This window comes from Bombus huntii, chromosome 2 (assembly GCF_024542735.1).
Source record: "Bombus huntii isolate Logan2020A chromosome 2, iyBomHunt1.1, whole genome shotgun sequence".
NCBI classification, from domain to species: Eukaryota; Metazoa; Arthropoda; class Insecta; order Hymenoptera; family Apidae; genus Bombus; species Bombus huntii.
In genome coordinates, this window is record NC_066239.1 from 20,530,030 (window position 1) to 20,551,606 (window position 21,577).

The following is a 21,577-nucleotide window of genomic DNA, read 5'->3' on the forward strand; positions in this document are numbered from 1 at the left end:
AAAACCATTTCAATCTATTATCCCATACAAATTCAGTTTCTTCAAAAACGAAGCTATCTACTAAAAAATCTCATTCTACATTCGATACTTCTCATTTTATTTTCTATTTGTTTCTACGTGTAAAATTACTTTGTTTTCTATTGCACCATTCCTTACGGAACACCTTGTATACTTCGATAGACAAAAACCAGCTGGAGAAATTAGTCTAATCGTCTAATAAACCAGTCGTGTAACGATATACGATGTAACAAAGGCCAGAACCACTTTCGTAACAAATTAATCTTCGACTGTATCTTAAACCAGCATCAGGTTGTAATCTTAAGAATCAGGATGGCTCGTACAAAAATAAATCACTTACCGCACTGCGACAGATGCTCCTGCTATGTCATGCTTTAATAATAATTGCTTTTCTACAAAAGGTAATTTAAGAAACTTTAATTGGTTGTTGTTCCAACAACCGATACAACTGCGAAAACTCAATTTAATAGAAAACAAAACACCATTTTCGTGCCTCGACGAATCAGGAAGAAATCTCATTGCGTATTACGAACGTAGTCCCATGACACCATACACCTACGCTGTAATCTCTGTTTCTTTCGGTTCTGTGTTGAATCATCGGGCTCGCGCACGCGACAACCCGATGGCGTAGAGATGTCACGATAGCTGTAATGCATGCAAACGTCGACGACAGCAAAAGTAGAATTCGTGCCGTATCTTTCTGCGACGACAGGCCAGCAGAACCGTCGCGTCGTCGTTTCGAACGAGCGGCTGCGTGTCGCTGTGACTGTGGTGGGTCGGGTGCTCACGAATGAGGGGTGGCGCGTAGGAAGGGCGAAGGGGAGGGCAATTTACCGATTACCCTTAATTGAAGACGATGACTTAACGCGGTCGTATAACCGCCTCGGATGCCCGGAATCGCAATAAACGATCTGTTCTGCAGCGTCGGCACGGGCTACGTGACTTCGACGACAGCTCGATTAAACGAGAAAAGTATTTTATGCGAGAAGCGGCACGTATCTCACCGCGCCCCGGCTATTTCCTTGGCATCGCGCGTTCGCCAAAGTGATTCGAACGATCACCGTTTCTCTATCGCTTTTTTCCTACGACGCGTCGCGTCGTACTCTCGTCGAACGCCACCCTCGTCGTTGTGTACCAGAGATTCGACTCGCGTGTATACGTCGGCGCGCAACGAATCACGCGTTCTACCTTCTTTCCTTCTTGGTGAACGAACAGGCGTTTGAATTTCGTCGCTGTGATTGAAACGATTCGATCGATTCGAGGTAAATAGGATACGTTGTTCTGCGACAGAAGCGTTGTTTGTGGAAGCGAGAAAGTGTCTGTCTCGGACGAGACTGTTCGTAGCGTATATCGGCGAGAAGATCGTTGAGAGATATCAACGTGAAGCTGCAAAAAAGTGGAAAAAAGTAACAAACGCTAAGTATGCGCATCTAAATATCTCAAAATCTCGACTAACGTTTACATCTCGAATATCTTTCGACGTATCACACCACGAGAAACTTTTTCATTTGTGGATTGTATGGTCGTGAACAGTTCGCACGATAAACGGCGAGTTCCTTTTTTGCTATTTGCCGCAGCTTCCAAGGGTCTCTTCGTTTTTTCCTCTTGTACTTTTTACTAAAAATTGCACAGTAGCTCGGTCGCAATGCGTGTGCTCCGGAACTACAGCGTCTCGAGTTACCTGGCCATGCTGACTAAAAAGACGAGCGTGGAAAAAAATCGTTTATTAACGTGTGAACTTTGTGGAATAACGTAGCGTGCTATTAAAGAAACTTTGTTCGAACGAAACATAAAGAAGAGGTAAGAGAAATTCGCCTGAATCTCATTTATTATCTTTTCGTGTCGCTTATCGCCTGCAGAAACCACTTTACGTTAGTCACACTTTGAATTCTTTATATATTTTTCTCTTGTTTTTAAATGCACATCTTATACTATTTAATATATGGATAATAATTCGAAGAACATAATATATCACATTTTTCATTTTCTACAGGGACGTACTTTTAAAATTCAGGACGTCGTCGATCGATTCTATATTACGTACCAAAATTATCTTTCTACTTACTTTTGAAGTTAAACATACGTTTTTCACGCTCATCGTAAATTTAAATTATCGCTTATCGTAATATTAAAATATCGCTTCGTAATAGTTATACCTTTGGTGTTTTTTACAGAGGTAGTTAACCTATCGATTATTTCTAAGAGGCTTACATCCGAGATCTTTTCATTTTCAACCGAGCCATGTTAAAACACCTTTTCTTCATCGTAAGCTGATATTAAATCAACAAAAATATGTATCTGGCTTTTTTCAATCTCTTTCGCTTTCAATCATTAACCGAGTAATTTGTTATTCACTTTGTACATTTACAATAATCGTCAATGTGAATCTTTTTTCTTTCGTTGAGATATATCTGTCGTAGCTTTATACGATACAGTATACGGTGTCGATATTTGAAAATCTTCTTTTTAAAAAGATAGCAAGACTATCCAACGAGAGACAATTCTCTGCGAAACGCTTCTGCGAAGTACAATCTCACGTATAATTTCATTAAGAAATTCATTATTTTCTTACCAGCACCTTCGTTTTTCGGGCTATTTTCATCTTCTACGTTTAATTTTAATTTCATCTCTACCTTATTTTCATCTACATATCCGTGCTCCTTTCTTCCATTTTGCATATTGTTTTTACCAACGTTTTCAAGTTAATTAGCAAAACTAACCTCCACGCTGTTGCAAGCAATTTTAATTTGCGCTACTCCTCCACACGCGGAACACGCCATCGATCGCTCAAGCACCGCTTCCTTTTCTCGAATTTCTCAAAGGAAATAAACGCGCTTGAAGTCGAATATCCCGTCGATCAATCAATCGACGCACGCTCGTTAATCTTCATTATAAAAGATCGAGCTGCAATTAAGCGAAACGTTCGTTCTTCCGAGCCTCGCGAAATCAGTCCAACAGCGAAAACCGCATCTCCAGAGTCTTCCATCATACGTCTGGAAGGATAGAACTCCGTGGAACTTGAAAGATGATTTACTGCCCTGACTTCTAACGAAATACAACGCCACTGATTCTTTACGTCTTCGTCGGAGTTCTCTTCTAACTGCATGTAAAAATGCTTTTATCATTTATTCCAGGGATATTGGTGACGTTAAATTCAATATTTAATTACGGTGATAAGGTTCCTTCGGCTCAACTTTAATAAGATCTTCTAGCCCGAGCTGTCGATAACATTTGATAGGTTTTAGATTGGACGATACCTTAGAATTGCAAGCGACGAATAATAATGCAAGTTAGATTAGTTTGTTTTATGTTACGGATAAATATAATGGACGAATAAATACCAGAAATTGCATTTGTCGCACAAGATAAGACACAAGTTGAAATTAAGCGACGCAAAAATAGAGTAACATAATTCGGGCCTAAGGCAAGCTATTGCGATCATTTATATCGCAACGATATCAATTACAAATTAATGATTTTTCCCTCGATTTTATCTTTTAGCGATCGTTCAAGCTCGAATAATCTTAATCGAATTAAACGATACCGTTGATAGTATTAATACCTTCAATTAATGATATTCCAAAAAAACGCTGATACTTTTAAACAACTCCAAGCAATATCTTCCCATTTCACTTTATCTTTTTAAAACGCTCGTTTAACCCAATTTTTCGTAAACTATGCAGTAAACAGCAACGATCAACTGTCTGCGCTTCATGCGCAATCACTCTTGGCCGATGATCGTTACAAATCGATACACAACGCAACGGCGTTATCCTTCGCTTATCACCGAAACGCTATCGTTTCGCTAAACAGCCCTCCAAACCGCGTACATTATCTTCAAAACCAAACGAATTTAACCTTCGTGGAACGCCGAGCCCCATCTTCTTCTGTCTATCCCATCTCTTCTACCTACGCGCACACGGCAACGCGTTTCCGATCGCGAGGGCGCGCACGCTCGTAAATCCACGGCGACGATGGCTTTGAAACGAAAACACCGGAACGTTTCGCAAAACTGAAAACGACGAAACGTGACAGGGAGTATCGATGCTCTCGTCCATGTTAATATCTCAGCGGTCGGCGGCCAATTCGATGATCAAAGCGCGATCGACTCTCACGCAGGCCGCTTTATTCATTTATTCGTTTTTCGTTTATTCGCAGCGTGCCTTTCGACGTGTCGCCATAAGGCCAGTGTGCTCGTCGACGATTAATTGGTCGAAACCAGCGGCTGATTAACGAGCGTTCGCTATTCCCGTTGCCATTATCGCGTGAAAATGCGAACAGGTCTTGCGCTTCCGCGTTAAATTCGATACGTTAATGTAATTACACACACTGGTTAGTTCGCGACGAGAAAAAAAAGAAGTCAGCCAATGTACGAAGAGACAGGATGCACACGGAGAGAAGCAGAAGCGGAAGAGAGAGAGAGAGAGAGAGAGAGAGAGAGAGGATGGTTGCAAAGGGCAGTTACCAGGACGCCTGTGTGCAATAGTGTGCATCCGTGTAGCCACGCGAAAATCAAAGGCTCGCTCTGTGCCGCTACACGCGCAGCCTCAATTTTCTTTTACACCTGCGGACCTATCAGCCGTTGATAATGCGAGTCACATTGAGATGCAGCTAGGTTCCTAGTTTCAAGTGGCCACCCTTTGAAGCCACGTTGCCGGACGTCGTACTCGCCATCCACCGTGTCGTCGTGTTCAACATTTTTAAATGACATTATCCTACGGAAACGCGTACTACGTTTAACACGAAGGAAATGTCACGTCCGGCAGCCTTGCGTGCCACGACCGCTTCTCCTCGACGAGCAAATCTCGTGAACCGAACGATAAACTTGTTTTTCTCGAGTTTACGTGATACTGCGCTGTAGAATGGTAGGACTATCGAGTATTAGATACCATACCAACGTCGAGTCGTAGTGGTCTGTTTAATGAATTAAACGTTCATTTATAAATTGCTATCTACCGATTTTGTTCTTTGTCGAGTGACAAAGAACACTGAATCCACGCGTGATCACGGTAGTATAAATTGGAGTCGACTTAGCTCGCTTGGTCTTAAGTTAATTTTAATTGTGTTAAAAGTAGTATCGATAGTTTTCGTCGCTTAAGTAAATTAAAATGAAAAAGAATCTCAAAATTATACGCGACGTTGATGCAAACTCTTGCGACACATCTACGATCCGATATATACCGAGGATAGAAAAGCAATGGATTCAGAGTTCCTGGAAAATCGTTCCAGTTTGTCTGACAAAGTCTTTTGTAGGATTGTGCGATGCGTTTCCATTGGGTTTTAATCCGAAGTTTGTTCAACTGATTCGTTAACATTTCGCTAACATTTAGGTGTCAAAATTTAAAAGATACGATTGTCGAAGTTAAGGATCGTGAAAACTGATCGACACAGATTTGCAAGAAATTTGAATGTACAACGACCAACAAAACTTAAGGGTCCAAACCCATGTATAAACGATGCGATCTTGAAAAATTAAGATCGAAGTAGCTAAAAGTTCTGAAAGTGCTTCAACTTTACTTTACGTTGAGATATAAGAATACTCTTTTACTCGAATAATATTACGAAAAAGTTCAAAATCGACGTATTTCCACTCGTAGAGTTCAATGTCAGAAATCCCTAACGCGATTACGAGCGTAATCTCGTCCCATTAGCGAACCTAATGACCATAAATTTAAAACGATAATTCCCGCAAGCCCAGGGATTCCTCCAACTCACGCATAATCTGTATAATTTGCTCGTTAGCCGGAATCGATTTTAACGCGACCCAACAATAAATAACAAACGCCGTGGCAAAACTAACAAATAATAGGGAAGCAACGTGACGCGTCAAAATCGTCGCCGTAGCTGTCACCCTTGGAACACGAAACTACCAAATTACATTAAACAGAGAGAAGTCTTTAATCAACGCTGCAAATGCAGTCGGAATGTTCTCGCTCGCGAATCTCGAAGGGATTGCTTTTAGCGGCTGCCGGAAGTCCCGAATCGTGCTTCTGTACCCGGTGAGATGAATATTTGTCAGAACTTCTCACAATGTGTCATCGCGATAAGTCAGACAGGATCGTAATGAACGTCGCGCACCTATGTACGCGAACGTCACAGGTACCGGAACGCGGAACAATACGCGATCGTACAAATTATTATCTCTTTAGTGCCTCGATTTATCGGCGAATAGGACACAGACATAGGTCAGTACAATAATCAGTGAGAAACGATTGAATAGAAATCTCGAACGATGGTCTAAAGCGCATTTAACATATTTTGGTGTAAAAAGAACGACTTCTATTCGACGGTTTTGATTGAAAAATTTGTACCCTGTACTTTAGACTGAATTAGGTTGAACTTGAAGGATCTTTAGAATGAAGATCGATTAGCGAGAATAGAGAAATAGAATAAGAAAAAAGAAAATAAAAATTTCATTTTCCCGATTCGATTTAATGATATTTGTAAATGACGCGATGGTAAAAGATACAATGAAATCGCTTAAAATTATTGGCATGATAAAAATTTTGTTTTTATCGCCGAATCTTCTCTCGGTGCTGGACGCTCGAAATGTTTTGTTGGCGCACTTGTAAATCTTAAGTTTTATACGAAGCGGAGGAGGTTTTGGTCGGTTATGGGAAGCTTTTTTAACCAGACGTTCGATTTTACGCGAGTCGACCGGGTACTATGAATTTTATAGTTGCGCGGTTAAGATAGAAAGGAAGTTGCTTTGAAAAATATGGCTTTCGAGTTAATGTTACTTTCTTAAACCCGGGGAAAAATGGGCCAAAATATTACGCTGATACGTAAAACGTTGAATATACGACTAACAATAAACCGTACATGTATTTCCCCTCAGAACCATTTTCAAAATACATGCAGAGGATTATAAATTTTATAACACCACATATTGGATTCATAATCTATTTCTCTTAAATCGTACGAAAATCCGTAAATTACCGTCGAATACGATGATTAAAATTTGAATATTTCTAAAGTTCGTAAGATCTCGGTTATTTCGTAAATGGACGCGGATACTTGGTAATTAAATACGCTGGCCTAATATTACAAAGGATGGTTCACGGTAGACGTTCTCGTTATCAGCTATTCCCACGTCTTTACCTTTCTAATTAAATTTGATTTCTTCGGAAGAGATCTTTTGAAACGAATCTCTATTCGAAATGTAACTAGCTGAATAACGCGAACTTCACGGAACCACTGGAAGCGAAACTGATAAAATGGGATACAGCTAGCCCCGGAGATCCTGATAATTATTCCAACGTGGCTGCAACAGCTACTACCGTTACACAGCTCATGAACGCGCAACTTTGAACGAGAACGACGAGACTTCGTATCGAGTATCAAGCGCTCTTCTGACGTATCAAACGCGGAGATTTATTCGGCTTACGTGCTTAAAGTCTCCAGGAGATATTATACGAAGCAGCTGCAAATTTCGACTCGGCCCGGCATGAAGAAACACGTACGGCCAATAAATTGTATCGAACCGCGTTTGTCTTTATCGGAGCCAGGCCAGTAAATCCAAACGTATAACGTTACGTCTCCCATTTTATTGACACTGCTTTGCTAATGGCCGTCTACCATTTTGTACGATGAAAATACCGTTGTATCCCTGGCACGTCTTTTAACAATGTCGTCATATGTCTTCCTTAGAGGAACAAATTGCACGCTACTTGTGCAGGTAATGTATACGAAACAAAGTAGCGTTTTCGAACGTTATAGCTTGGAATATTTTATTGCTCTTACAAGCAATAGCATGATATTCGTTCCAGACTTGAAATACACGATAGTTTAGATTTTATACGTATCACATATTTGCTATTAATAACAGTACAACACTACAAAATTCTTTAGGATTCGTTTTTAAGATCTTAGAAGATTTTAAACCTTTTTAAATAAAGATCGTTATACTTATTGACAAATTGCATAAAATAATATATCACAATCTTTAGGGCCTGACTTTTTAAAAATCGGAAATCGAAGAAATATGCGATTTGTCGTAAAGTATACTAACTGTAGTTTCATCCCAATAAATGGAGTTTTCTTGCATAAACGAAGTTTTACTATAGTTCGATAAAGCGATGGTATGATTAACGAAATTCAATTAGCAAGACTTCGTTGAATCGGTTTGTAACTAAAATTTCGTGAGAAAAAGATTGAGTTCGGATAAATGTTTCCATTAGATCGAATACTCGTTTACAACGGTAAATAATAAATCTTGGTTATTGCTTCGATAGCCGCGTTTATTTGACGAAAGACGAGTCATATTAAACAAAGAGAAATCACGCAAAGCGAGAATTATACCTGTCAATTGTGCGATTATTCGTGGCGTGAAGAAAATAAATTTTTTCGATAAATTCAGCGATTACAGAGGAGGTTTCTGCCAATCGCGCGCAGGGTCGTCGAATAATAAACGAGCGCATCAGAAAAATTGAATTGCTCGTTTTGTAAAGGCGTTTTCATTTTCAGTCCTCAATTGTGCTGTTATTTCCCGGTTAAACAAACGTCACTCGATCTTGCTGCTAAAAAAGTGATTCGATGCGTTTGACAGTTCCATGTGATAACGCGACATATACAAAACCTTCTGATTGTATTTTTAATAAAATGCGAATTCCAAAATGTGTCCCCGTGAATTAGATCGTAAACGAGTCAAAAATTAACGTGAAAATTAATATGGAATAACGCGTATGTATGGCATTATTAATACCTTAAAAATCAAACAAAAACCAATTTTACTCATATTGAATCGAAGTTGAATTTCATTGTATTTATATACTGTGATCGTTAACTTGGAAATTCGATCAGTCGTCTAGCGTTCCTAATATCTTTGGTTAACTAATTAACAATTTCTTACTTCGAATTTGGGATTCGGAACCAGGGAAAAGTATTAATCTTTATCAATGAAATAGCTCGTACGCTTTGTATAAAATAAAAATGTTCACGAGCAGGCATTCGGAGACGCATGAAAAGAGATTGATTCGTTAAAGTAACGAATAAAAAATGCGTATAATTTTCTGCCCCTGCCTCTCTTTCTAACTTCCGACCCTATTCACGACTTAATATTAATGAGACATCTTTTCATTCTTCTTTTCGCGTTTCTATGCTTCTAGAAGATGTATTTTCTCGAGATATCGAAGTTCGTAAAGATATTAACGAGAGTTTACATCAAGTATGGATTAATCGTTACAAACATGCTGACCTCGCACGAAGCGAACCAATCGCCTTGGAAACCTTTGCAAAACTTTTTTCCTGAAAATAAAAAAAAAAAAAAAACGAAAGAGGAGAAAGAATAAAAACGTAAACCGCGTCAAGTTTTCATGTTCTTGCCATTTTCGAAACGTGTCGGCCTTTCCATTCGATCACAACGTCGGGTACAATTTCTGTGCGCACCAACTGCCCCAAAACAGAAAGATAATATTTTCAAACGTTGTTCCCGCTGCACGTCCAAAAAATATTTTCAAAATATCCAACGCGAACCGGCAAATTTTTGAGAGATTCTGAACGGCGCTCGGCGTGTGTAGCAAATCTTGCCCGCCGGATATCTCGCTATGATAAATCCTTTGAAAGTTTATCCACGTGAAAGGTCGCGAACGAAATGGCTGAAAAAGGGAATATCGCGTATAACTCGACGTGAAAATTTTCTGAAAATTTCGTTGCTGGTTGCGTTTCAGTTATTTATAAGCACGCACGTGTTGCCCTGGACGAAAGTTAATTAAAGTGTCGAGGGAGGTTGAATTTCGCTGTGTGGAAATATCGTTCGTTAGGCGACGATCCGATACAAAAAAAAAAAACATTGTCGTTACGGAATAATCGCGTTGAAACGTATCGATTCTCCGAAACTCTGTTTAATCAGATGTATAATGTTGTTCGGTTGGATTAGCATTCACCTGTTGTACGAACTTCCAAGATACGGGTGATTTGATTAAAGCGTAATTTATCGGCGTTCTCTGTGGCACACGGGGAAAATTACCCTACGCGTTGGCTAAATTACCCTACGAAATTTCATTTTTCATCGGTGAATAGACAAGTTTTAATGAGAAACCGACGGAAGTTTCAGCAACTTTTTTTTGCAAGAAGAAGGATCGTGATATGCAATTTGCATAAAATTGTCGAACTTGTCTGTCGCTTTTCAAATAATCGCGCGAAGGATCGTGCGAGGACGAATAACATCTGCACCAGTCCGAAATTGCCAATGACAGAAACAATTTACTCGTTGGCTATGTTTGATAAAAATATGGTATATTCGTTTCTTAGCAAATAATTACTTGATATCCGTCACTTGATATGGAGGTGTAGGAAAACGTTATTCGTAATGAAAGTAGTTAAGAGACGATGAAAGATAATTAGATTATGGAAAGACAGAGGAATTTTTAATGCAATTTTTGCAATTCGAAATATATAAAACACAAATAAATAATGCGAAGCTTATGACTTTGCTAAACGCTAGTTATTCGACGATAGTGAATGTGACTTTACTAAATTGTAATTACTCTATATTATTAAATATAATTCTATTAAATTGTAGTTACAAAATATACATAAGTCAGACTTGATTCGGATACAGATTAAATAAAAAGATGTTGGACCAAATTGACTTGGACTTCCGTGATCAGACTCTACCAAAAGAACAATCAATTTCCAAGCTAAGCATACTTTTCTGGACCGATCTCCAACCACAAAACGCTATTCCCGCTAAAAACCATACAAAGGGGTGTCATAAGATAACAAGGATTCAGACAAAGCTTGCACAAAGTTTTTTTACGGAAGCATATTCTTTAAAAACTTTGCGTTTCGAATTTCGTATCAATTTAGGAAAAATTGATACTTTCGGCAACGAACGTGTAAAATTGAGAGTGGCAGCGGCCTGAAAGAAAAAGAGAAACAACGAAACTTCGCAAAACAATGGACGAGGGAAAATAAAGCGAAATTCAGGTGTGACGACTATAAAAAATAACACAAGCGTGTTCACAAAGACAGAGTACATATTGGGGTAACTAATTCAGTGAGGGGAGCTTGTGTACCGTCAAAATTTGCAACCATCAATTCTCACCTCCGAAACACGCGGCAACCCTTAATTCCGGTGACTTTAGGGGTGCGCTGTTACCAGCCAGCTCTCCGATTATTAGATGTCATTAAACCATTTCCCGGCTTGGTCTCCATCAAAGGATAACCGTATCACGCAGTGTCCTCGAAAGTGTTCCGCAAAAGAGGCTATGATCATAAACGTCGCGACGAACGAGATGTATGGAAAGCATGCGGCACAATCGAATGACTATAGAGACGCATGGAAGCTCTCACGGTGCTCCTTTTCAGCCAGTGGAGTGGTGGTATTCAATTTCCATGAACCAAAAGGATCAATTTGCCTCTCTCTGATGCAAATTTCATAATATAAATTCTATTCGAATGAGCGGAAAGGATATTTTATTTAAGAAAACTATTACTTCGCGCGGTAGAATTTCACACAGCTCGTGAAAAGAATACACGTGTGAAAAGAAGTACTTGCACGCGTAGAGAAAGACGTACTGGGTGGAGAAAATAGAGAAGATAACTATCCTAACTGTCGTAAATTATCTTAATATATGGTGTTTTTATATAGGTCAAAATGAATCCGACTATAGCGCAACAGAAGGTCTACGGAGTGTCACAAAATACATTTGTGGAGGGATATTTATAGGGTCGACTTTGGACATCCAACAGATGAAAAATGTTCATGCAGAAAAATATATCGTTCGAGGCTAATTTTTCCAGTTGGAAACTATTTAGTTTTACGCTAGAAATATACTCGTATCGATGAATCAACCGACCAACTTTTTATCTGGCTCACAGTTCGTGTTTCCGAGGCTTCCGTTGCAGTGGACGCGAATTCGTGCGAACTGGTGTTCTGACAACCTCGATGCGTCAAAGCGGTGGAATACGTATATACGTTCTTACGAGTGTGTGCGTCGTGATCTTCAGATGTTTCGTCGTTCGTCGTTAACAGAATGACGTAGAATATGGACAGGATTTCGATTGTTAGGATACCGCAGTGAGAAAGAAGCTGGTTCCATGTTCCAGAATCTAAGCGAAGACCTTCCGTAAGAAAGTGTAAAGCTCGATGAAGCGAGGCTGCGTGTAAAGGGAAAAAGAAACGCGAAAGATATCCGTTGAAAACAATTATAAAAGTAACGGCGGAGGATCGAGACGTAGCCAGGGACATCCTCCGGAAGAATTATAATGGGAGAAAGAATAGATATAATAGCGATGGGGGGATGAGAGGGCAGGGCAAAAGAGAAAAGATGGCGATGGGAGGGAGGAGCGGCAAGGTTAGTCAAAGAAAGAGAAAATGCGCGAGAGGCGGCGAGACCAGGGAGAAACGAGAGGAGGACCAAACGCAGGACGAAGAAGAGGTGGTGGAAGAGTAGAATAGGGGAGGGTAGAAGGCGGTTTGCGCAGCGCCAATTCATCAACCACACGACTCCATACCACGGGCAGACCAGCAGACCACGGCGAGCCATTTCATCGTTCATCCTCATCAACAATGCTTGCCAAGAATCAGACTGGGTAGGGCAGGCCCTGGTCACGGAAACAATTCCGCCCCGTTGCTATACGATTCCAACGGAGTCGCATTATTCCCATCTCTGAAAGCTCGATCTTATCCTGCCACGGAGAAAAAAAAATTAAAAAGAGAAGTTCTTCACCAACGAACGAACCGAGGATGATCAGCGGTGGCCGTCGATTACAGACAGGGTAATTATTTCCGATGGAACGACGAGCCAAAGGCACGGAAATGAATCGAGCAACCTCCGATTCGTACGGCCGGATACGACGTGGCTCACGCTCGATAAACGTTTTTTCCTTCCTCTTCAAACGCTGTCCTTTCGACTCTCTTTTACCTACTTTTGCTCTCTATCCAACACTCGTCTCTTCTCTCGTGTCTTCTTTTACTTCTCGCGTGCTCCTTTGAGCTCTCGGCGTTCCTATTTTGCAAACAGTTCGTCGAACGGAAGGTAACAGCATGTTACAGAATGTTCTGATCGTGAATTTTATTAGCGTTGTCGTTATTAGGAAGATAGTAATTTAAGAAGTTGTTTTGATATTTGAATTTGATAGTTGAATTGATACGCTCTTCCGACGTAAGGTCTTTAAATGTCAATTACTACAAATGAAGATTTGTAAGCACTGCGATTATAAATAAACAGAATGAAGTTTATATGCGCATAGAGTAACGTTGGAATTCTTTGCTGACAGTAGAATATGACGATATATCACGATGTGGTCAGACATCTTATTTCGATGTTTCGAGCCTCGTTCAGAGGTTAGTCGAGTTACCTAAATCGAAGCGGCTTGATGTCAAACGATTTAACTAACGAGAAAAAGTATAACAACTCGAGGGTGTTTCAGCCAAGCGAGTTGCCAGATTCACATCGGTTAAATACTCGATTTTACATCGTTTGAATTCAGAAATCAACTCGATTAATCCAAACGAGACTTTGAAATTTCTCTTCGTAATCAGTCTCGTCTACTTATTAAATCTTTATGATTTAATATGTCTTTTGATCTTTTAATATTCTACAAGCATATAAAATAATTATAAAAATCGCGTAACTCTGAAGTAAGAATATTCGAATCTACAGCATGCTTAATACCACAACCTTGTAACCTTATTCAGAAAATCATTTTATCAAAAGAGGTTCTTCGCAAATACGAAAAAAGCAGATATCTAAAAAAGGAAGAGGAGGAATCATTTTTACGTAAATACATACAACTTGTCAAAAACGTTTGCAGCAACGGGCGTGCAATTTGCACGGATTACAACCGGGCAAAAGGAAAAACAAAATTTGAATGACCCTTTTATTTCAGAAGCGCCAAATACGTAGAAAGGAATCCTTCGCCGTTCCATGCGGAAAAGGGATTTATCACAGCGCAGACCTAACCTAACCTTGCAACGAGTCACGTTCGTGCAAGGAAACAAAGAATATGCTTTTTCTCCGCGATACGTAAGCGTTCCCACGCTCACAAAAGGAGCATAAATTTCTCCATTCTTTCGTTCGGCGCAAATTGTTGCTTGTCGACGAGAAGAACGGCGGCAAATCGAAATTCAACCCAATTTTTTTTTTTCGGTTCTCACGAGTCATCGTTAACGATGCGACCAATTTCAATATGGAAGCCACAGGAGGAAACGCGACGATCCGGTACGTAACAAAAATCTACTCGTAATGTATATGATTCTTTTAATTACCGATTATAACATTCGGCGAAATAACCGTTCGATGTTACTGTAGAAACTTAAAATGCAAAATAAAAGATGATAGTACTGATGGAACAATACTCGTAGAATATAGAAAATTTGAACGTAATCGGTCAAAGTTCGAAGCTGTTTGCGACGTACATATGTAGAAGATGACTAGGCAAATGAATGCGAATCTGATTGATTATTTCTAATAGACCCGATACAAATACAAAGATACGCATGCGTATTGGCGAAAAGTGTGTCATATTCAAAGAAGACCATGGAGCAATGCGTGACGATGAACGATAGACAGCGCTATCTACGTACTTCCTCTGGTCCCGTGTTTTCTCGCTAGTCACTTTCTCATCTCTTTACGATATTTAAACCCGTCGCTTAACGCGACCTTCCGGCATTCACTTACGATTCTTTGTCACTTTCTCTATTTCGTTTTCTCCTAATCGATGTCATCGTCGCCATGGTTGTTCAAATTTTCGTTTGTTATCTTCTTTCTTCCAGCATGTTCTACCGAGGCACGGTCAAATGCTTGTTTCGAAGATCGGCGCGCGATAACGTGACAGCTAGAAGCATTCATCGCCCGCTCGGTTGATTGAAATGGGTGACTTGCCAAAATGGGGAGCATTGTGGAGGCCGGGACGCATTGTGAATGACATTCGGCCAGGCTGCGCTGCGACGCGACGGTTTATTTTCCCAGGCCAGGTCGGCGTGAAAAATGAAGCGGCGAAACCAATTCGTGTGTTGCTCTCTTCGTTGCTTCGTTCTCGCTTCCTTCGCGGACCTCTGGTTCGTGACAATACCCAAACTGGAGACGAGCCGTCGCCCCTAAATTAGGCGCGTTGCTAGACTGATTCCTCGTGCACCAGTTTCTCCGATTTCTCGGTCGTTTTTCCTCTTCATTTTGCCGTTGCCAATTAGCGTGCATCGTTTCGAGGATGATATGGAAGATACATAATCTTCGGCAATGTCTGAACGCGAATGACGACTATTTTGATGATTATTTTTTACGAGTTTCGGGTAAATCGATGTGAATGTTAGAAATTGAAATGTACATTTATCCCTCTCTGAAGAAAACTTTCGTATATTTATGATATAAATAATTTAATTTTTACTAGATCTTTGTATTGATATAAGATGAAGCGAGACAGTCGATTTGGACACTCATATGATTAAATGAACGCGTTCGTGTATCGTACACAAACGTATACAAGCAATGTAGTCCTATAGATCATCTTTAGTTTCAGTATTATACGAATATCATGTTATTATGAGATTAGCCACTGTAAATGATATTAAATGTTATTCCCATAATTACCATAATTTACGTACCGTAATCTTCTCGAACAGCTTTAACCAATTCTTATTTTTCACGTATCTCAGTCCTGCCCGAATACAAAATCTCGATCGATTGTTCGTTCCCTTCATATATTATACAGGGTGGTTGGTAACTGGTGGTACAAGCGGAAAGGGGGTGATTCTTCGCGAAAAAAGAAGTCGAAAATATAGAATAAACATTTTTCGTTCGAGGCTTTGTTTTCGAGAAAATCGACTTTGAATTTTCGGTCGGTACGCGTGCACGTCTCGTTATAACGGATCTCACTGTAGATCGTTGTCTCGATTGACTTTTTTTTTTATTCTATATTTTTTATTCTATATTTTTGACTTCTTTTTTCGCTCATAGAATCACCCCCTTTCCGCTTGTACCACCAGTTACCAACCACCCTGTATAAGTTTAATTATCGTGTTTCCTATGAAATCAGGTGTCTCGATACTTGTGAACGAAAGTGTATACTGTACACGTGTACGCGCAACGTATACACACGCAGCTATCGTCAACTCAAATAATACTAGGGCGGAACAACGTTGCCGTGTAAATATTTCAAAAATGTTAATAATTGTTTCTCCGCAGCCCTCGAAAGGGAGAAATAGAATTTTTTGGGTTAACTGGTTTCCAGGCTGTCCGTGCTGGTATTTACAGCAGCATTGACGCGTCCTCGCTCGTGTACAACGGTGTACATGCAAGCTCGCGGTCCACGGGAAGATGAGATAGCGAGCGGTGCAGCTGGCGATGTTGGAAATTCAACGAATAACCGAAAATGTCGTTACGGGGGAGGAGGGGTGGTATGGTGGCGTGGCGATTGTTATTACAGGGCCACGATTATCGCGCCGCCGCGATAGCCGGAATGAACGTGGAACGCACGGCCGGCCGCGCGAAATAAATTCTTTCGAACGATTTCACCCGCGACCTCGGTTGAACGCGCGGCCGCACGTTATCGCGCGGCGCCGGTGCGTAATCAAAAATCACTGGGACAGCGTGAATTTTCGAACCGCGCGAATTGCCGCCGTTTGCAGCCGGATTTAATCCGCTAATTAGATCGACGAGTGCCAACCCTTTGATGGAAAATACGAATATCGAAGGCCGACCGGTAACTGGTTCGCAAAGTGCAACAGGGGCCTGTGGTCGTATCCTCTTTCTGACTGTTGTCTGTACTGTAATGAAACGACGCTGTTGATTGATTAAACGACTTGTGGATTTAATTTGACTCGTTTTAAAACACGGCTAAATATTGGTTACAACGATTGTGCAGGGTATTATCGTAGGATTGTGAAATTAATGATAGTAGCAGGAATAATAGGTCTATAGCGTAGGTATTTATTTGTCTAGTGTAAGCCTTATTTATTTAATTCGTTTGTCGAAAGTAATTCTACAAGTAGCTTTAGTCAGTTAGGGTTCATCTATGCGAGACCGATGCAGAGTAGTTTAAAGCACGGTATAATGGATAATTGTGAAGGAAAACTATTAATCTAGGTCAATCGAGGTGATATTTAATTACAATGAACCACTCAATAGCTAAACTACTTTTTAGAAGAACTTGATTAAATTTTTAATCAAGTTATATTTAATAGTTTTTATCTTGTCAGAAATGTAAATTCGCGATTAAAGAGCATTTTGATCATTGTAAATCAAATATAAAATTATCCTGTTTCTAAAGTTCGAGTTAAACAAAAAATAAAAAATTGCAAAGAACGAAATGGTCCACGAAAGCGACGATCAGTTAGCATTTCTGGAAGAATGCAAGCATCGAGAAAAGTTTGACGGTGCAGGCGATAAATTACACAGCTCCAACGTACAATGACTGGTCGGCGAAATTTATGAGTGGTGTATATCGTGCAGTCTCTTTTAATCTCTCCCTTAACGCAGCTTGGTGTTCTCCGCATCGTAATTTATTACAGTAACGTGGTTATTTTAAGACAATGATACAAAAGTACGAGTACTATTAGTCATTCAATGTGATATCGTTGTCTAACCAAATATTAGCAGACGTAAGGTGAAATAAACGCAAACGTCGTTTCTGAACTGCCGATTCTCGGATTTCCTTTTCTTTTACACCATTAATTCTCCTCTACCAGAATCACATTTCAATAGCGCCGGTTCGAGTAGAATTTGAACAAAGTTACAAAGCAGAACTCGAAGTAGGTTACAGGATGGTACTGGGAACATCGTATCGTGATTCGTGAACCGTAAACGAGTAAGCGTTTCGTTTCTTTAATATGATTAAATAAACTTCAATATCGCTTCATTTATTTATTAAAATATAAATAGAATTCGCGATTGAAAGTTATTAAAGCTCAGAGACATTATTATCGATTCAGTTTTTATTCAGTTTTCATCGAATCAACAGATATGCTGTGTATATTTGAAAAGAAGTACAGGTGGTTAATTAAGAACTCTGCAAAACTATACTTTTATATTTGCGAAAGAAAAGACTCGAGGAATGTTCGCATAATTAATACGAAGAACGAAAAATAAGTAATAATAATCAAATCGATAACCACTAAATACTCTCTCCGACTATCGACAGCGTTCGCTCCGTAGTTAGCAGTTTACACAACTACTCCGAACTTCAATTCTTATTAGCTTGTTTGTCCATTTTCCATGCATTTCATTTCAAAAACTTGCTTTGTAGGATGAGCGCGATAGTTTACGTTAGAGGGAAATAATCTCACGCTTATTATCGATAAACACAAAAACATTAGATAAAAAGAACGTATAAGAAGGTTGTTAGATTGGACCGCACTGAGAATAATTCGATCGCTTATCCGTCTGTCGTTCACTCGCATACGTGAGAAGAAGTCCATCATGTTTATTACGTTAGAAGACTAAAACCATAATATCGTCGGATAATAATATAGTACTAAATTGCAAGACTATTGAATTATTCGTTATAAATAATTGAAAGTTAAAAAATATTTTTCAAAGAAACTAAAATTTTCAACCTCGTTTTTTCATAACCTTTGGACATTTGAAGTTTTTCTAGTCGATCAGTGGTTAAATTAATTCAACATTTTTAAGAAATATATATATGATCTAAAATATATGTCGATGAATGGAACATTGATAAATAAATAATCGATAACGAGAAAGCTTCTGATGTCCTAAATTGCTGCTTCGAACGTAAGGAGGAAAATTCCCTGCTAAATGGCCTTCACGTGAACGCGCCCTATAGCAACGGCTAACGAATTCGTAATCTAGCACGACGCTTAGACGGAGAAAAATCCACCGGAGGGTGGTTGATTCCCAATAACCGTGCTCGATGCAAGCGTACATACATAGAAAAGTACCCTGGCGGAAGGTTATAAATACCACTTTGGTCGAGCAGGCCATGTACTCGATTTTCACCAAGTCTCGCTCCATATAATATCTGTCGGGATAACGATCTTGCCGCGGCTAACGACTGGCAATTTATCAAGTTTCGATGAAATGCCACGCACGAATATCTGAACCGTACCATCGTTGATTTTGATCGATTTTGATCGACGAAGGAACGAGCGGATTTCATCGCTTTTTTTTCTTTTTTTTTTTATCTTTTTAGTTCCTTCTTTTTTTTGGATTCCACATTCTCCGGTTATCGCGTGTTTTAGGTTCGACGTACAATTAATTTCGAAATCCAATCGCGTATTCTGCCCAGCTTTTAAACGAAGTCAACGACGTTAGAGTGATTGCGTTTCAAACATTTTTATAGTTATTTGGATCGCTGATCATTTTAAGGATAATTATAGATAATATGTTTGTAGAACGTTGAGTATCTATGGATACTGGTAGCATTCTCATTCCATCAAATCCAGAACTAATACGTTGTGAAACACTAAATTTCCTTATTACGTGACCAACGAGGAACAAATGCGAAAGTTACGTAAAACCCTTGTAATTGTAACTCCCTGATCGTCTCAGTTCTTCCGCCTGTCAACATCCATAAATCCTGATGAAATTTCCAAGGAAGATACCGAAGAATTCATCGAACGATTGTCCCTGAAACGCAGTTCAAAAGCTATATTTTGATTCGCGATATTCTTATTATTATGTTCTCGAAATAAATTGCCTGTCTTCTGAGACTTCGCGTACAGTTTCTCGATCGTTTCGTTCGACGTTCGATCGGTACGCAATATCAGGAAGCGAGAGAAAGAGAGAGAGAGAGATTTCGCCGCGAATTGAGATTTCATCGAATCATTTCGTAGATCCGACATCTAATACTTTCACCGCGAGCTCGGTCTCTGCAACAGTCGCGTCGCTCCATAAATCAGCTAAACAAAGGGATGAGTGCGAAGCGCAGACACAGAGGAAAGAAAATGACGTGTGTACGTGTCTAGTTGAATGTGTCGGGACGATGCGGCGTTTGATAAAACGCCACTTGCTTTCTGAACGATATATGAAAATCGTATCAACACCCGGAGAACTCGATGAATACGTCGCGGAACCTCGTACAAGCAACTCGGTATTGGCAACTTTTAAAATAACAACGTGAACTAATCGATCTATGAATGCGACTCGAGATTATGCGACGTTATTACCACGGTGGTTTGATATGTGCTACGTGTTAATTAAACGAATTGTAACGAAATGTGAAAAATCTCCAACCTAATACGCTCGTTCTTCTTTCACAAAGGTATGATACGCAAATTCCTGGTGGATGATCGAGTTCTAATCAACGAAGAATCAATTGAATTCTTGAACAATGGCAACGACCGCGACTAATAATTACTGATTCCAGGATATTGGAGTAACGTACACGTCACTCACGGAAAAGACCAAACGCTAGTACAGGCCTGGAAAGTTCGCGAGTTTGCGATGAGTAAATTAGTATTAAGGTACAGGAAAAAGTTCAGAACTTTACGTTAAATAAAAAAAAATGACAAGTTTTCCTGGCTATAAACGAACAAAACTAAAACGAGATATGGTGAAAATACCAATGGAAAATCTAAAACCTAAAATAGCAGAAAAATCACCTACGCGTTATAAACTTCCCTTCAAACAATATATGGTGATAGATGTGGCATTGTCTGCATGCATCGACTTGCATCGATCGAAATCGCGATCACCGGTGAAACCGCATTATGCAAACCAACCTGGGATATTTTATTATTTGACGATGCAATATTAGCTTATCGTGCATTATTACCGGTCGCAGTCAAATACACGACTCGCCCACACGCGAATTTTCGAACAGATCGCCGTCATAAATATGATCGACGCGAAAGGGGACGACTATTCGTCGATATGTACCATTCGTCGATGTTGCTGAATAAATGTTACAGAATATTTTGCTGTTTGACCGGACAATATTGGCACCACGCGTTATAACCCGTAAGTGTTCGCAAGCGCGCTATTAGTCTAGCACGCGTCAAATATTTGCCTGCGAAGGCGAACCACTCGTCAAAGCCGATTAATCGAACATGTATTCCGTGTTTGCGTTCGTCAGTTACTTGTTAAGGTTTCTTAAGTACATAAACATATGGTACTTTACTGCGGTCGAATAAGTTCCAATGGAATCCATTAAGAAACATACGATTATATAATCAGAAAGGATACAGATGAATTTGATTTATCGAAAATATGAGAGAATATCGGGTAATGAGTATATAGCTAAAGCGACTGAATCATTAACATCGATCAAATACCTTGCAATACCGTCAAAGATTGATATTGCCGAATTACTTCGAATTACGTACGGTGAGACGCGAGAATAATAGTGGTATGGGACATTATAAAATATTTAACGGAGAGTAGCCTTGAAAGTAACCTTCCAGCTATTCTCTGACACTCGTCTAATTGAGAAAATAAATTCTTGAAGAAAAACCAAAGAAGCCCACGAAGGTTGAAGAAGAAGGTTTCTGAAAAAAACACCTATAAGTCTAAGATAGATACATGTATATTTGTCAAGAGTATTTTCTGGTCAAAAAAAAACTCGAATCGAAACTTGCAATACAATTTATTCAATTGTTCATTTCGTCTTACGAATTTTTTTCTACGAAGTTGCTCTTCTAATTTCGTACACAGCC

At 39.6% G+C, this 21,577-nt stretch overlaps 2 protein-coding genes across 3 annotated transcripts in view; one reads left to right on the forward strand and one right to left on the reverse strand.

Moving 5' to 3' along the window:
• Nucleotides 1-21,577, reverse strand: part of LOC126875119 (protein O-mannosyl-transferase TMTC4-like) — a 167,767-nt gene that overhangs the window by 96,644 nt on the left and 49,546 nt on the right. The gene's annotated exons all lie outside the window — the stretch shown is intronic.
• The window catches only part of LOC126875195 (uncharacterized), a 126,150-nt gene that overhangs the window by 31,065 nt on the left and 73,508 nt on the right, over nt 1-21,577 (forward strand). The window contains exon 1 of one of the 2 annotated variants that reach the window (XR_007693270.1): nt 795-1,280. The exons of the other annotated variant lie outside the window; for it this stretch is intronic. The gene's annotated coding sequence lies outside the window, so the exon portion shown is untranslated. Of the gene's footprint in view, nt 1-794; nt 1,281-21,577 lie in introns of those variants that run through there. 2 annotated transcript variants of the gene reach the window in all.